The sequence below is a fragment of the Coregonus clupeaformis genome, unplaced genomic scaffold (assembly GCF_020615455.1).
Source record: "Coregonus clupeaformis isolate EN_2021a unplaced genomic scaffold, ASM2061545v1 scaf1079, whole genome shotgun sequence".
In the NCBI taxonomy this organism is placed as follows: domain Eukaryota; kingdom Metazoa; phylum Chordata; class Actinopteri; order Salmoniformes; family Salmonidae; genus Coregonus; species Coregonus clupeaformis.
The window spans coordinates 106,849-122,158 of NW_025534533.1; the positions used below are offsets into that span (position 1 = coordinate 106,849).

Consider the following 15,310-nt stretch of genomic DNA (forward strand, 5'->3'; position numbering starts at 1 on the left):
TGGACAGGGCAAGTCTATGGAGGGATTTCAGTGGTACCTTCACTTAACATGGACAGGGCAAGTCTATGGAGGGATTTCAGAACACACACCTTCACTTAACATGGACAGGGCAAGTCTATGGAGGGATTTCAGAACATACACCTTCACTTAACATGGACAGGGCAAGTCTATGGAGGGATTTCAGTGATACCTTCACTTAACATGGACAGGTCAAGTCTATGGAGGGATTTCAGTGATACCTTCACTTAACATGGACAGGTCAAGTCTATGGAGGGATTTCAGTGATACCTTCACTTAACATGGACAGGGCAAGTCTATGGAGGGATTTCAGTGATACCTTCACTTAACATGGACAGGTCAAGTCTATGGAGGGATTTCAGTGATACCTTCACTTAACATGGACAGGGCAAGTCTATGGAGGGATTTCAGTGGTACCTTCACTTAACATGGACAGGGCAAGTCTATGGAGGGATTTCAGTGATACCTTCACTTAACATGGACAGGGCAAGTCTATGGAGGGATTTCAGAACACACACCTTCACTTAACATGGACAGGGCAAGTCTATGGGGGGATTTCAGAACACACACCTTCACTTAACAAGGACAGGGCAAGTCTATGGAGGGATTTCAGAACACACACCTTCACTTAACATGGACAGGGCAAGTCTATGGAGGATTTCAGTGACACCTTCACTTAACATGGAAAGGGCAAGTCTATGGAGGGATTTCAGAACACACACCTTCACTTAACATGGACAGGGCAAGTCTATGGAGGGATTTCAGAACACACACCTTCACTTAACATGGACAGGGCAAGTCTATGGAGGGATTTCAGTGACACCTTCACTTAACATGGACAGGGCAAGTCTATGGAGGGATTTCAGTGACAACTTCACTTAACATGGACAGGGCAAGTCTATGGAGGGATTTCAGTGATACCTTCACTTAACATGGACAAGGCAAGTCTATGGAGGGATTTCAGTGATACCTTCACTTAACATGGACAGGGCAAGTCTATGGAGGGATTTCAGAACACACACCTTCACTTAACATGGACAGGGCAAGTCTATGGAGGGATTTCAGTGGTACCTTCACTTAACATGGACAGGGCAAGTCTATGGAGGGATTTCAGTGATACCTTCACTTAACATGGACAGGGCAAGTCTATGGAGGGATTTCAGAACACACACCTTCACTTAACATGGACAGGGCAAGTCTATGGAGGGATTTCAGAACACACACCTTCACTTAACATGGACAGGGCAAGTCTATGGAGGGATTTCAGAACACACACCTTCACTTAACATGGACAGGGCAAGTCTATGGAGGGATTTCAGTGGTACCTTCACTTAACATGGACAGGGCAAGTCTATGGAGGGATTTCAGTGATACCTTCACTTAACATGGACAGGGCAAGTCTATGGAGGGATTTCAGAACACACACCTTCACTTAACAAGGACAGGGCAAGTCTATGGACGGATTTCAGAACACACACCTTCACTTAACATGGACAGGGCAAGTCTATGGAGGGATTTCAGTGACACCTTCACTTAACATGGACAGGGCAAGTCTATGGAGGGATTTCAGTGGTACCTTCACTTAACATGGACAGGGCAAGTCTATGGAGGGATTTCAGTGATACCTTCACTTAACATGGACAGGTCAAGTCTATGGAGGGATTTCAGTGATACCTTCTACTTAACATGGACAGGGCAAGTCTATGGAGGGACTTCAGTGGTACCTTCACTTAACATGGACAGGGCAAGTCTATGGAGGGATTTCAGTGATACCTTCACCTAACATGGACAGGGCAAGTCTATGGAGGGATTTCAGAACACACACCTTCACTTAACATGGACAGGGCAAGTCTATGGAGGGATTTCAGAACACACACCCTTCACTTAACAAGGACAGGGCAAGTCTATGGATGGGATTTCAGAACACACACCTTCACTTAACATGGACAGGGCAAGTCTATGGAGGGATTTCAGTGACACCTTCACTTAACATGGACAGGGCAAGTCTATGGAGGGATTTCAGTGACACCTTCACTTAACATGGACAGGGGGCAAGTCTATGGAGGGATTTCAGTGACAACTTCACTTAACATGGACAGGGCAAGTCTATGGAGGGATTTCAGTGATACCTTCACTTAACATGGACAGGGCAAGTCTATGGAGGGATTTCAGTGATACCTTCACTTAACATGGACAGGGCAAGTCTATGGAGGGATTTCAGAACACACACCTTCACTTAACATGGACAGGGCAAGTCTATGGAGGGATTTCAGTGATACCTTCACTTAACATGGACAGGGCAAGTCTATGGAGGGATTTCAGTGATACCTTCACTTAACATGGACAGGGGAAAGTCTATGGGGATTTCAGTGACACCTTCACTTAACATGGACAGGGCAAGTCTATGGAGGGATTTCAGTGATACCTTCACTTAACATGGACAGGGCAAGTCTATGGAGGGGATTTCAGTGACACCTTCACTCAACATGGACAGGGAAAGTCTATGGAGGGATTTCAGTGATACCTTCACTCAACATGGACAGGGAAAGTCTATGGAGGGGATTTCAGTGACACCTTCACTTAACATGGACAGGGCAAGTCTATGGAGGGATTTCAGTGATACCTTCACTTAACATGGACAGGGCAAGTCTATGGAGGATTTCAGTGATACCTTCACTTAACATGGACAGGGCAAGTCTATGGAGGGATTTGAGTGACACCTTCACTTAACATGGACATTGCAAGTCTATGGAGGGGATTTCAAAACACACCTTCACTTAACATGGACAGGGCAAGTCTATGGAGGGATTTCAGTGATACCTTCACTTAACATGGACAGGGCAAGTCTATGGAGGGATTTCAGTGATACCTTCACTTAACATGGACAGGGAAAGTCTATGGAGGGATTTCAGTGACACCCTTCACTTAACATGGACAGGGCAAGTCTATGGAGGGGATTTCAGAACACACACCTTCACTTAACATGGACAGGTCAAGTCTATGGAGGGATTTCAGTGATACCTTCACTTAACATGGACAGGGCAAGTCTATGGAGGGATTTCAGAACACACACCTTCACTTAACATGGACAGGGCAAGTCTATGAGGGATTTCAGAACACACACCTTCACTTAACATGGACAGGGCAAGTATATGGAGGATTTCAGGAACACACACCTTCACTTAACATGGACAGGGCAAGTCTATGGAGGGATTTCAGTGACACCTTCACTTAACATGGACAGGGCAAGTCTATGGAGGGATTTCAGTGACAACTTCACTTAACATGGACAGGGCAAGTCTATGGAGGGATTTCAGTGGTACCTTCACTTAACATGGACAGGGCAAGTCTATGGAGGGATTTCAGTGGTACCTTCACTTAACATGGACAGGGCAAGTCTATGGAGGGATTTCCAGAACACACACCCTCACTTAACATGGACAGGGCAAGTCTATGGAGGGATTTCAGTGGTACCTTCACTTAACAGGACAGGGCAAGTCTATGGAGGGATTTCAGTGATACCTTCACTTAACATGGACAGGGCAAGTCTATGGAGGGATTTCAGTGATACCTTCACTTAACATGGACAGGGCAAGTCTATGGAGGTATTTCAGGGTACCTTCACTTAACATGGACAGGGCAAGTCTATGGAGGGATTTCAGTGGTACCTTCACTTAACATGGACAGGGCAAGTCTATGGAGGGATTTCAGAACACACACCTTCACTTAACATGGACAGGGCAAGTCTATGGAGGGATTTCAGTGGTACCTTCACTTAACATGGACAGGGCAATTCTATGGAGGGATTTCAGTGATACCTTCACTTAACATGGACAGTGCAAGTCTATGGAGGATTTCAGTGGTACCTTCACTTAACATGGACAGGGGCAAGTCTATGGAGGGATTTCAGTGATACCTTCACTTAACATGGACAGGGCAAGTCTATGGAGGGATTTCAGTGGTACCTTCACTTAACATGGACAGGGCAAGTCTATGGAGGGATTTCAGAACACACACCTTCACTTAACATGGACAGGGCAAGTCTATGGAGGGATTTCAGTGATACCTTCACTTAACATGGACAGGGCAAGTCTATGGAGGGATTTCAGTGGTACCTTCACTTAACATGGACAGGGGCAAGTCTATGGAGGGATTTCAGTGCCAACAAATTGTATTTCAATTCCATAAGTTTGTATTTCATTCCATAGGTTATTATCAATAAAACATCCCAATGCAGTGCGGAGTGTTCGATTTGGCTGCTGGGGTCAAGGGAGAACCCTCAGCTCTGCTAAAACCATTGACAACTGCTTGCTGTTTTCAAGGGATTGTTAAATAAATGTTAACTATTTGGTTTTAATATCATCACCTTGAAGAGCATAGTCAGAACTACACATTTCAGATTATTCCACATTTAGCTCCATCATCAGTTATACAGAAAGTAACTGCATGCTTTTCATGATCAGTAAACATCAATTGATCATGTAGGTTCAGATACATGAGGGTAGCCTATCCATTTGGCATGTTTGCTTAGCTAGCTAGCTACATGTCATTTAGCTTGCTTCATCAGAAGAAAGAGCTTGACATCGGCAAGTCCTCGTCCTGGTAAAGTTGTCAGTCAGACTAACGTTACTGTCATAACCACTATAGATGGAAGCAATTCAATTTGTTTTGGATAGTAGCCATCTAGTTTATCCCCTGAAAGTTAGCTTGTTAACTAGCCGTATTGACTGCTATTACCTAGCTGGTGTATTGACCTGCTATTACCTAGCTAGAACGTATTGACCTGTAATTACCTGGCTAGCCGTATTGACCTGTTATTACCTGGCTGGGAGCCGTATGACCTGTTATTACTGAGCTAGCCGTAATGACCTGTTATTACCTGGCTAGCCGTATGTGACCTGCTATTACCTGGCTAGCCGTATTGACCTGCTATTACCTAGCTAGCCGTATTGACCTGCTATTACCTGGCTAGCCGTATTGACCTGCTATTACCTGGCTAGCCGAATTGACCTGCTATTACCTGGCTAGCCGTATTGACCTGCTATTACCTGGCTAGCCGTATTGACCTGCTATTACCTGGCTAGCCGTATTGACCTGCTATTACCTGGCTAGCCGTATTGACCTGCTATTACCTGGCTAGCGTATTGACCTGCTATTACCTGGCCAGCCGTGATGACCTGCTATTACCTGGCTAGCCGTATTGACCTGCTATTACCTGGCTAGCCGTATTGACCTGCTATTACCTGGCTAGCCGTATTGACCTGTTATTACCTGGCTAGCCGTATTGACTCTAGCTATTACCTAGCTAGCCGTATTGACCTGCTAACTTACCTGGCTAGCCGGTTGACCTGTTATTACCTGGCTAGCCGTATTGACCTGCTATTACCTGGCTAGCCGTATTGACCTGCTATTACCTGGCTAGCCGTATTGACCTGCTATTACCTGGCTAGCCGTATTGACCCTGCTATTACCTGGCTGCCGTATTGACCTGCATTACCTGGCTAGCCGTGATTGACCTGCTATTATCTGGCTAGCCGTGTTGACCTGCTATTACCTGGCTAGCCGTATTGACCTGTTATTACCTGGCTAGCCGTATTGACCTGCTATTATCTGGCTAGCCGTGTTGACCTGCTATTACCTGGCTAGCCGTATTGACCTGCTATTATCTGGCTAGCCGTGTTGACCTGCTATTACCTGGCTAGCCAGTGTATTGACCTGCTATTACCTGGCTAGCCGTATTGACCTGCTATTACCTGGCTAGCCGTATTGACCTGCTATTACCTGGCTGGCTAGTATTGACTACTGCTATTATCTGGCTAGCCGTGTTGACCTGCTATTACCTGGCTAGCCGTATTGACCTGTTATTACCTGGCTAGCCGTGTTGACCTGTTATTACCTGGCTAGCCGTATTGACCTGTTATTACCTGGCTAGCCGTATTGACCTGCTATTACCTGGCTAGGCGTATTGACCTGCTATTACCTGGCTAGCCGTATTGACCTGTTATTACCTGGCTAGCCGTATTGACCTGCTATTACCTGGCTAGCCGTATTGACCTGCTATTACCTGGCTAGCCGTATTGACCTGTTATTACCTGGCTAGCCGTATTGACGTGGTCCATCAATCAATGTAGCCTATCACGTGAAACAAAACATTAGGGCATCTTGTGAGGTTCATGCATTTTAGACAATGTAGCTAGCTAGCTAACGTTTGTTTTCTACTTACTAATAATCTGAATACAAGATGCAAGCTAGCTAGCTAGCTAACGTTGGCTTATAGCCACATTGTGGAACACACAGAGGTTAGGAGCTAACGATAGATAGCAAGTAGGTAGCAGGTTAACTTGGTTATAAAGGTAACAATGTCAACACTGACCTGAACAGGAGAACGTTGGCCATTTATGTGACTGCCTCTTATCAGTGTTGGCTGTCAGCTGTCTGGCAGCTAGAGAACTTCCTCTTATCAGTGTTGGCTGTCAGCTGTCTGGCTGCTAGAGAACTTCCTCTTATCAGTGTTGGCTGTCAGCTGTCTGGCTGCTAGAGAACTTCCTCTTATCAGTGTTGGCTGTCAGCTGTCTGGCAGCTAGAGAACTTCCTCTTATCAGTGTTGGCTGTCAGCTGTCTGGCAGCTAGAGAACTTCCTCTTATCAGTGTTGGCTGTCAGCTGTCTGGCAGCTAGAGAACTTCCTCTCACAATGAAGATCGTTCAGGTGGGTGGGATTTAGCACACTTTCCCTAAGGCCAGCCCAGAGGCCAAACCCCCACGTTTTCATTCAATAATCATGGAATCATCTGGAATGTGTAGTTCTGACTATACTCTTCAAGAGGTGATCAATTTATTTAACGATCCCTTAAACGGCAGGTCAATGGATTTAGCAGAGCTGGGGGTCTCCTTGCCCGCCCACCCCAGCAGGCCAATCCAACACTCTTAGTGTGACGGTTTATTCATTAAGACCTATTGAAGTCAAATTCAGTATTTTTTGTATTTGTTATGCATATAAACGTAACTTGTATTTCCTGGTTTGAAACCGAATTGAATGAATATAGCATTCATAAAAATACAAATAAATCAATTGAATTGAATATTCAAATTGAATATTTATATATATACAGTTTCAATGTGGTGGATATTACATTCATTCATTGTCTGTGTATCAAGTTTACAAACTATCATTTCAAGTTTACCAAAGTTTGTATATATTTACCTTCTCAGATGCATTCAGATTCAGTTCTCTAAATTCAGATTCCAAACCAGAGACGACATCCTGGTAGAGGTTAACAGCAGCTAGCACTACCAACGGAACGGTTTCTGCCGGTCTCTGAAGCCAATGTGGCATGTTTATTTCCATCACATACACATTCCATGTCTCAATTGTCTCTAGGCTTAAAATCCTTCTTTAACCTGTCTCCTCCCCTTCATCTACACTGATTGAAGTGGATTTAACAAGTGACATCAATAAGGGATCATAGCGTTCACCTGGTCAGTCTATGTCATGGAAAGAGCAGGTGTACCTAATCTTTTGTGCACTCAGTGTATATATTTCCACACTATATAATACTGTGAAAATTAAGATAATGCCATTTTAGTGTAAGAGCTGTTTGAAAAGAGCCTGAAATTTCAGCCTTTTTGGTGGGATGGAGTTTTCCAAATCTCTGTTAATAACAGATCGTTTTTGGTTTTCACCTCTAGCTAAATTCTTGCTTGAGAAATTGCTCTTTGCTAAGAAGCTATTTTTAATTATTTTTGACCATTTTAATGTAAACCAATCGCAGTAAGGTACTTCATTGTTCCCCAGAAATGATTTGATAGTGAGATGAAATGTCTGCATTGGACCTTTTTAGTGTGTGTGTTTGTGTCTCCAGCGGTCCATCCCGTCTACTGTATCAGACTAGCCAGAGTGCTGGTGGACGACTACTGTTCCCTGTGTCCTGGTTCCATGGTTCCAACCCTCAACAACATCAGCTGTTCCTCTCCTCCATTCTGCTGCCAGTTCATCACTGCTGTTACCACCCTGTATGACCTCTCTACAGGTACACCTGCTGTTAAATACCCTTGGTGTGTGTTTGTGGTACTAAACTATGTCAGGGAAACATCTCTAAATACCTCTTGGTGTGTGTTTGGTGGTACTAAACTATGTCAGGGAAACATCTCTAAATACCTCTTGGTGTGTCTCTGCTGTTACTAAACTATGTCAGGGAAACATCTCTAAATACCTCTTGGTGTGTGTTTGGTGGTACTAAACTATGTCAGGGAAACATCTCTAAATACCTCTTGGTGTGTGTTTGGTGTTACTAAACTATGTCAGGGAAACATCTCTAAATACCTCTTGGTGTGTGTTTGGTGTTACTAAACTATGTCAGGGAAACATCTCTAAATACCTCTTGGTGTGTGTTTGTGTTACTAAACTATGTCAGGGAAACATCTCTAAATACCTCTTGGTGTGTGTTTGGTGTTACTAAACTATGTCAGGGAAACATCTCTAAATACCTCTTGGTGTGTGTTTGGTGTTACTAAACTATGTCAGGGAAACATCTCTAAATACCTCTTGGTGTGTGTTTGGTGTTACTAAACTATGTCAGGGAAACATCTCTAAATACCTCTTGGTGTGTGTTTGGTGTTACTAAACTATGTCAGGGGAAACATCTCTAAATACCTCTTGGTGTGTGTTTGGTGTTACTAAACTATGTCAGGGAAACATCTCTAAATACCTCTTGGTGTGTGTTTGGTGTTACTAAACTATGTCAGGAAACATCTCTAAATACCTCTTGGTGTGTGTTTGGTGTTACTAAACTATGTCAGGGAAACATCTCTAAATACCTCTTGGTGTGTGTTTGGTGGTACTAAACTATGTCAGGGAAACATCTCTAAATACCTCTTGGTGTGTGCTTGGTGTTACTAAACTATGTCAGGGAAACATCTCTAAATACCTCTTGGTGTGTGCTTGGTGTTACTAAACTATGTCAGGGAAACATCTCTAAATACCTCTTGGTGTGTGTTTGGTGTTACTAAACTATGTCAGGAAACATCTCTAAATACCTCTTGGTGTGTGTTTGGTGTTACTAAACTATGTCAGGAAACATCTCTAAATACCTCTTGGTGTGTGTTTGGTGTTACTAAACTATGTCAGGGAAACATCTCTAAATACCTCTTGGTGTGTGTTTGGTGTTACTAAACTATGTCAGGGAAACATCTCTAAATACCTCTTGGTGTGTGTTTGGTGTTACTAAACTATGTCAGGGAAACATCTCTAAATACCTCTTGGTGTGTGTTTGGTGTTACTAAACTATGTCAGGGAAACATCTCTAAATACCTCTTGGTGTGTGTTTGGTGTTACTAAACTATGTCAGGAAACATCTCTAAATACCTCTTGGTGTCTGTTTGGTGTTACTAAACTATGTCAGGGAAACATCTCTAAATACCTCTTGGTGTGTCTCTGCTGTTACTAAACTATGTCAGGGAAACATCTCTAAATACCTCTTGGTGTGTGTTTGGTGTTACTAAACTAGTCAGAGAAACATCTCTAAATACCTCTTGGTGTGTGTTTGGTGTTACTAAACTATGTCAGGGAAACATCTCTAAATACCTCTTGGTGTGTGCTTGGTGTTACTAAACTATGTCAGGGAAACATCTCTAAATACCTCTTGGTGTGTGTTTGGTGGTACTAAACTATGTCAGGGAAACATCTCTAAATACCTCTTGGTGTGTGTTTGGTGTTACTAAACTATGTCAGGGAAACATCTCTAAATACCTCTTGGTGTGTGTTTGGTGTTACTAAACTATGTCAGGGAAACATCTCTAAATACCTCTTGGTGTGTCTCTGCTGTTACTAAACTATGTCAGGGTAACATCTCTAAATACCTCTTGGTGTGTCTCTGCTGTTACTAAACTATGTCAGGGTAACATCTCTAAATACCTCTTTGGTGTGTGTTTGGTGTTACTAAACTATGTCAGGGAAACATCTCTAAATACCTCTTGGTGTGTCTCTGCTGTTACTAAACTATGTCAGGGTAACATCTCTAAATACCTCTTGGTGTGTCTCTGCTGTTACTAAATTATGTCAGGGTAACATCTCTAAATACCTCTTGGTGTGTGTTTGGTGTTACTAAACTATGTCAGGGAAACATCTCTAAATACCTCTTGGTGTGTGTTTGGTGTTACTAAATTATGTCAGGGAAACATCTCCATCTCTAAATACCTCTTGGTGTGTGTTTGGTGTTACTAAACTATGTCAGGGAAACATCTCTAAATACCTCTTGGTGTGTGTTTGGTGTTACTAAACTATGTCAGGTAACATCTCTAAATACCTCTTGGTGTGTGCTTGGTGTTACTAAACTATGTCAGGGAAACATCTCTAAATACCTCTTGGTGTGTGTTTGGTGTTACTAAACTATGTCAGGGAAACATCTCTAAATACCTCTTGGTGTGTGTTTGGTGTTACTAAACTATGTACAGGGAAACATCTCTAAATACCTCTTGGTGTGTGTTTGGTGTTACTAAACTATGTCAGGGAAACATCTCTAAATACCTCTTGGTGTGTGTTTGGTGTTACTAAAACTATGTCAGGGAAACATCTCTAAATACCTCTTGGTGTGTGTTTGGTGTTACTAAACTATGTCAGGAAACATCTCTAAATACCTCTTGGTGTGTGCTTTGGTGTTACTAAACTATGTCAGGGTAACATCTCTAAATACCTCTTGGTGTGTCTCTGCTGTTACTAAACTATGTCAGGGAAACATCTCTAAATACCTCTTGTGTGTGTTTGGTGGTACTAAACTATGTCAGGGAAACATCTCTAAATACCTCTTGGTGTGTGCTTGGTGTTACTAAACTATGTCAGGGAAACATCTCTAAATACCTCTTGGTGTGTGTTTGGTGTTACTAAACTATGTCAGGGAAACATCTCTAAATACCTCTTGGTGTGTGTTTGGTGTTACTAAACTATGTCAGGGAAACATCTCTAAATACCTCTTGGTGTGTGTTTGGTGGTACTAAACTATGTCAGGAAACATCCTCTAAATACCTCTTGGTGTGTGCTTGGTGTTACTAAACTATGTCAGGGAAACATCTCTAAATACCTCTTGGTGTGTGTTTGGTGGTACTAAACTATGTCAGGGAAACATCTCTAAATACCTCTTGGTGTGTGGTTTGGTGTTACTAAACTATGTCAGGGAAACATCTCTAAATACCTCTTGGTGTGTGTTTGGTGTTACTAAACTATGTCAGGGTAACATCTCTAAATACCTCTTGGTGTGTCTCTGCTGTTACTAAACTATGTCAGGGAAACATCTCTAAATACCTCTTGGTGTGTGTTTGGTGGTACTAAACTATGTCAGGGAAACATCTCTAAATACCTCTTGGTGTGTGCTTGGTGTTACTAAACTATGTCAGGGAAACATCTCTAAATACCTCTTGGTGTGTGTTTGGTGTTACTAAACTATGTCAGGGAAACATCTCTAAATACCTCTTGGTGTGTGTTTGGTGTTACTAAACTATGTCAGGGAAACATCTCTAAATACCTCTTGGTGTGTGTTTGGTGGTACTAAACTATGTCAGGGAAACATCTCTAAATACCTCTTGGTGTGTGCTTGGTGTTACTAAACTATGTCAGGGAAACATCTCTAAATACCTCTTGGTGTGTGTTTGGTGGTACTAAACTATGTCAGGGAAACATCTCTAAATACCTCTTGGTGTGTGTTTGGTGGTACTAAACTATGGACATCTCTAAATACCTCTTGGTGTGTGCTTGGTGTTACTAAACTATGTCAGGAAACATCTCTAAATACCTCTTGGTGTGTGCTTGGTGTTACTAAACTATGTCAGGAAACATCTCTAAATACCTCTTGGTGTGTGCTTGGTGTTACTAAACTATGTCAGGGAAACATCTCTAAATACCTCTTGGTGTGTGCTTGGTGGTACTAAACTATGTCAGAGAAACATCTCTAAATACCTCTTGGTGTGTGTTTGGTGGTACTAAACTATGTCAGGGTAACATCTCTAAATACCTCTTGGTGTGTGCTTGGTGTTACTAAACTATGTCAGGGAAACATCTCTAAATACCTCTTGGTGTGTGTTTGGTGGTACTAAACTATGTCAGAGAAACATCTCTAAATACCTCTTGGTGTGTCTTGGTGTTACTAAACTATGTCAGGGGAAACATCTCTAAATACCTCTTGGTGTGTGCTTGGTGTTACTAAACTATGTCAGAGAAACATCTCTAAATACCTCTTGGTGTGTGCTTGGTGTTACTAAACTATGTCAGGGAAACATCTCTAAATACCTCTTGGTGTGTGCTTGGTGTTACTAAACTATGTCAGGGTAACATCTCTAAATACCTCTTGGTGTTTGTTTGGTGTTACTAAACTATGTCAGGAAACATCTCTAAATGCCTCTTGTGTGTGTTTGGTGTTACTAAACTATGTCAGGGAAACATCTCTAAATACCTCTTGGTGTGTGTTTGGTGTTACTAAACTATGTCAGGGTAACATCTCTAAATACCTCTTGGTGTGTGTTTGGTGCTACTAAACTATGTCAGGGAAACATCTCTAAATACCTCTTGGTGTGTGCTTGGTGGTACTAAACTATGTCAGGGTAACATCTCTAAATACCTCTTGGTGTGTGTTTGGTGTTACTAAACTATGTCAGGGAAACATCTCTAAATACCTCTTGGTGTGTGTTTGTGTTACTAAACTATGTCAGGGAAACATCTCTAAATACCTCTGGTGTGTGCTTGGTGTTACTAAACTATGTCAGGGAAACATCTCTAAATACCTCTTGGTGTGTGTTTGGTGGTACTAAACTATGTCAGGGTAACATCTCTAATTTTTTTTAATTTTTTTATTTATTTCACCTTTATTTAACCAGGTAAGCCAGTTGAGAACAGGTTCTCATTTACAACTGCGACCTGGCCAAGATAAAGCAAAGTAGTGCAATAAAAACAACACAGAGTTACATATGGGGTAAAGAAAAAAAACATAAAGTCAGAAAATACAACAGAAAATATATATACAGTGTGTGCAAATGTAGCAAGTTATGGAGGTAAGGCAATAAATGGGCTATAGTGCAGAATAATTACAATAGTATTAACACTGGAATGCTAGATGTGCAAGAGATTATGTGCAAATAGAGATACTTGCAAAAAGAGCAAATTAAATAACAATATAGGGATGAGGTAGTTGGGTGGGCTAATTTCAGATGGGCTGTGTACAGGTGCAGTGATCGGTAAGGTGCTCTGACAACTGATGCTTAAAGTTATTAGGGAGATAAGAGTCTCCAGCTTCAGAGATTTTTGCAATTCGTTCCAGTCATTGGCAGCAGAGAACTGGAAGGAATGGCGCCAAAGGAGGTGTTGGCTTGGGAATGACCAGTGAGATATACCTGCTGGAGCGCAGACTACGGGTGGGTGCTGCTATGGTGACCAATGAGATAAGATAGGGCGGGGATTTGCCTAGCAGTGATTTATAGATGGCCTGGAGCCAGTGGGTTTGACGACGAACATGTAGTGAGGACCAGCCAACAAGAGCGTACAGGTCACAGTGGTGGGTAGTGTGGGGCTTCGGAGACAAAAACGGATGGCACTGTGATAGACTACATCAATTTGCTGAGTAGAGTGTTGAGGCTCATTTTGTAAATGACATCGCGAAGTCAAGGATCGGTAGGATAGTCAGTTTTACGAGGGCATGTTTGGCAGCATGAGTGAAGGAGGCTTTGTTGCGAAATAGGAAGCCGATTCTAGATTTAACTTTGGATTGGAGATTCTTTATGAGTCTGGAAGTTGAGTTTACAGTCTAACCAGACACCTAGATATTTGTAGTTGTCCACATACTCTAGGTCAGGACCCGACGAGAGTGGTGATTCTAGTCGGGTGGGCGGGTGTAGCAGCGTTCGATTGAAAAGCATGCATTTAGTTTTACTAGTGTTTAAGAGCAGTTGAAGGCTACTGAAGGATTGTTGTATGGCATTGAAGCTCGTTTGAGGTTTGTTAACACAGTGTCCAATGAAGGGCCAGATGTATACAAAATGGTGTCGTCTCTGCGTAGAGGTGGATCTGAGAGTCACCAGCAGCAAGAGCGACATCATTGATATACACGGAGAAAAGTGTCGGCCCAAGAATTGAACCCTGTGGCACCCCCCATAGAGACTGCCATAGGTCCAGACAACAGGCCCTCCGATTTGACACACTGAACTCTATCTGAGAAGTAGTTGGTGAACCAGGCGAGGCAGTCATTTGAGAAACCAAGGCTATTTAGTCTGCCAATAAGAATGCGGTGGTTGACAGAGTCGAAAGCCTTGGCCAGGTCGATGAGACGGCTCACAGTACTGTCTATTATCAATCGCGGTTATAATATCGTTTAGGACCTTGAGCGTGGCTGAAGTGCACCCGTGACCAGCTCGGAAACCGGATTGCATAAGCGGAGAAGGTACGGTGGTATTCGAAATAGTCGATGATCTGTTTGTTAACCTAGCTTTGAATACTTTCAAAGGCAGGGGCAGGATGGATATAGGTCTGTAGCAGTTTGGATCTAGAGTGTCACCCCTTTGAAGAGGGGGATGACCGCGGCAGCTTTCCAATCTCTGGGGATCTCAGACGTTATGAAAGAGAGGTTGAACAGACTAGTAATAGGGGGTTGCGACAGATTTGGCGGCTAGTTTTAGGAAGAAAGGGTCCAGATTGTCTAGCCCAGCTGATTTGTAGGGGTCCAGATTTTGCAGCGCTTTAAAACATCAACTGTCTGAATTTGTGGAAGGAGAAGCGGGGGGCATGGGCAAGTTGCAGCAGAGGGGTGCAGAGTTGGTGGCAGGAGTTAGTGGTAGCCAGATGGAAAGCATGGCCAGCTGTAGCAAAATGCTTGTTTGAAATTCTCGATTATTGTAGATTTATCGGTGGTGATAGTGTTTCCTAGCCTCAGTGCAGTGGGCAGCTGGGAGGAAGTGCTCTTATTCTCCATGGACTTTACAGTGTCCCAAAACTTTTTGGAGTTAGTGCTACAGGATGCAAATTTCTGTTTGAAAAAGTTAGCCTTTGCTTTCCTGACTGCTTGTGTATATTGGTCCTAACTTCCTGAAAAGTTGCATATCGGGGCTATTTGATGCTAATGCTGTACGCCACAGGATGTTTTTGTGCTGGTCTGGGGCAGTCAAGTCTGAGGAGAACCAGGGGCTATATCGGTTCTTAGTTCTGTATTTTTGAATGGGGCATGTTTATTTGAGATTGAGAGGAAATTACTTTTAAGGAACAACCAGGCATCCTCTACTGACGGGAATGAGATCTATATCCATCCAGGATACCTGGGCCAG

At 42.9% G+C, this 15,310-nt stretch overlaps 1 pseudogene; it reads left to right on the forward strand.

Annotated features, from left to right (window-relative positions):
- The window catches only part of LOC121562193, a 50,622-nt pseudogene that overhangs the window by 8,007 nt on the left and 27,305 nt on the right, over nucleotides 1–15,310 (forward strand).